Here is a 3,336-nt window from a genome sequence, read left to right as displayed (position 1 = left end):
ATCGCACACAGTGTACCTTTTAAACAAGACAATGCCTAACATGAAAAATAAGACACTTAACCACTTTTATAAACCTGGGCGATGATTTTAACCGTATTCAAGGACTGCTCTATTTTAACTGTTTGCATTTATATGAAGAAATTGTAAGATAATAAAAAAATGAAGTCATTGTTGCCCCTGAACCCCATCTCAGTTTGGCCCTGTGTGCCTGTCATATATAGTAGCTTGACTTATTGTCCTAAGGGACTGACGTAATCTACAAATCAAAGTTGGTATTTATTGATCTGGTTAATCCTCATTAATGCCAGCTCTGCCCTTGCCCTGGGCAAATAGTAGGGGGTTAAACATATTTAAGGAAGTCACCAAAGTAAAGCAGTCACAGAGACCCGCTGTATCCAAGCCTGGCATCATGAGCATCTTGCATGTGGCTCTGATCATCTGGGCTCTCCAGGCAGAAGTGCCAGTTTGGGCAAAAGTTGTGGATAGTTTTGCTGAGTGCACCGGGTTCTTTTATAAGGATACTGAACCTAAGGGCATGGATCAAAATGCCAAGAAGATCTGCCAAAAATATAAATTTGGTGGCAGTTTCTACGCTTCACTATACTCAACATTCCACAGGATTCCTTTGTATAGTGCCTTCACTTTTGACAACACCTGCTCACACTCCAGAGGAGAAAGAAGCAGCCGGTGGTACATTGAGCCCTAGGTAACAGTGAGCCATTCTGTTTTTAGTGGAAATATTATCATGCATCAGTATAACTGTCACAAGTCATGGGGGACTTAAGTACTGTAAAAAAGGGGAAGAATTGAGCTACTGAAAATAAAGTTTAATGTCAAATGTGATTTTTCTTAAAGTAGATGGACAGTTATAAAGATGTCCACTTGTCACCATGTTCATTAATTTATCTTTATATAATTCAGCTTTCTGTGATCTTTCTGGGGTCACCAGACACAATGCAACCAGAGGCTAACTATGACAGAGACAAATTAAAAGACAAACAAGCTGTAAATGAAGACTACAGCAACACAGGCTACGACAGAGGGCACCTCAACCCCAACAGCTTCCAGTGCAGTGAGGATGGCCGCGAAGCTACATTCACCCTGACCAACGGTGCCCCCATGGACGCCTGCTTCAACCAAGTGCACTGGAAACGATGGGAGGCAGGCGTTAAAAACGAGTTAAAGGTCTTTGGGGAATCTGAGGGAACTGCCTACGTAGTCACAGGAACTGTACCATCTAGAAATTATCGTATACCAAGACAAGGAGAATTTGACCTCCCCAGCTCAAGGGACTTTAACAGAGTCACTGTCCCAACACACATCTGGTCAGCTGTTTGCTTTAAGCATGATGTGGATGATGAGTAGTCCTTTTCATTTGGTTACATAGGGCTAAACCAGCCAGACAGCAACATAAATGTTACGACTGTACCACAATTAAACCATGAATTGTCACAGCTGTACCATTCTAATAATGTGCAAGTGTTTGCCGATGACTGTTATTCTAGTATGCCCAAGTCAGAGGAAGTTATTAAACGTCTCTATCGCAAAATCCAGATACCTTTAAGTGACCGGCTGACCATTTCTGAGGACACCCATAGTTTATTTTATACTGCTTTGACCCAGTTTGGTGGGGCGGTTAAAAGGCCTAGATTAACATCTGTGACAATAGAAGGGGTTTTCAACAGTTCTGAGGCTTGGTTTGAGAACATGCAGACCATGAAATATGTGTCTAGGTCAACATGTGTCCAGTCCCAGCCATATACAGGGCCCGTTAGCAGTCAGAGTAACACAGAGTAAAACGAGAACTCCTTGATGGTCCGCAACAGCTGGTCTGCAGCCTCGTTCCAGAGGTGGAAGAGGGCTGCACCAGCTCTTGCCTGTACAAGGAAGAGGCTCGAGGCTACCGCTGCCACTCCGACTCATCTGAAAGGTCATGTTCCCCTCAGTACTCTATAATAACAGTCAGTGGAGACAAGTGTAGAAGTGACCACACCTGTGGAACCCATGGCTACCGCTACTACTGGTGCTACACTAAGTCCTCATGGGACTATTGCAGTCCCCCATTACCCATTGGCAAAGGAGTCGGAACTAAAAAAGGAGATGGGAAGCAATGCCGCTCCAACCACAACTGTGGCTGGTATGGTGAAAAGTACACCTGGTGCTACACTGATTACGATAACAACTGGGACTATTGCTGTAGCCTGACTGATCGCTTCTCTGCTCTCAATGGCAGGACATGTAAGTCTGACCATCCGTGTGATTACTATGGTTACAATTACCTTTGGTGCTGGACCACAGATGGCACCTGGGACTACTGCTGCACCCAGTGACCTAACTAACTAGTCACCACCATGCAGGCCAAAATCTTTTAAATTTTAATGAGTGATTATTCATTTATCTCATTAAATATATTATATTACTCCATTGCATAACTCAGACACAGGTATCATGCACTAAACAAGCTGATAGGGAAAGAAATAGATGGGTTTGAGTAGCCTGTCCATTTCCAGCCTAAATCATTTATGAGATTCAGTCTGGGAACCATCTTTCTATGGGATGTTCATCTCACTTGTCTAAAGTGTAAATGATCAAATGATTAGGAATCTGGTGTGGCCATGGCAGATCCGTGAACAAACTTCGGTTCGTCACTTAGACTTGCCTTCTGTGCTCTGTGTTTGGGTTCCCAATATTAGGCCCTATGTCAACAACATTTCAGCCAGCCTTTTCCAGACGGTCAAGCAGGTTGGAACAATCATGCAAGGCATCATGGGAATTCCCAAGCTTTGGTGTTTTGAGTGCATTAAGGAGTATAAGTGGGTTGTTATTATTAACTACAGTAGCCTATATTTCCGTTGTGTATTATGCTTATGACATATATATCTACCTTACTTCGGTACGTCAACCAATATCTTAGAGCTGCTTATCCATTAGGTTTAGTAGGATAGGCTACCTTAAGTTGTCAATCAACATAAACCAACAATTCTTTCATGAAAATACTGGTCCATCTATGATCATGAACTGTGGTCCATTCATGGCTAAACTATTATGCTGTATCTTTGTTTATGAATCTCCATGTATGCTGTTCATGGGTTAAATAATTATTACATTGCTGTATCTGTGATTATGAATCTCCATGTGTGCTGTTCAGGCGCTGTCTTTGCATTGAGGCGTTGCTAGGCAACTGTCTTGGGCCCCATCCAGCTCAGACCAGCTGTAGGGGCCCCCTCTGACCCCCTCTGCAAATTTCATATAGGCCTATAGCTGGTAATTGGGGCCCTTGGACAATTATTGGCAGATAAATGGTGATTTTCATAAATAACGAATTTTGTATGTTTA

The 3,336-nt window shown here is 42.9% G+C and overlaps 1 pseudogene; it reads left to right on the top strand.

The window, feature by feature from the left end:
* The first annotated feature begins 409 nt into the window (after positions 1 to 409).
* Positions 410 to 2,238, top strand: LOC134444993 (endonuclease domain-containing 1 protein-like; annotated as a pseudogene).
* Positions 2,239 to 3,336: the final 1,098 nt, after the last annotated feature.

The sequence above is a fragment of the Engraulis encrasicolus genome, unplaced genomic scaffold (assembly GCF_034702125.1).
Source record: "Engraulis encrasicolus isolate BLACKSEA-1 unplaced genomic scaffold, IST_EnEncr_1.0 scaffold_904_np1212, whole genome shotgun sequence".
Taxonomy (NCBI): domain Eukaryota; kingdom Metazoa; phylum Chordata; class Actinopteri; order Clupeiformes; family Engraulidae; genus Engraulis; species Engraulis encrasicolus.
This window is presented reverse-complemented; position numbering and strand designations above follow the sequence as displayed.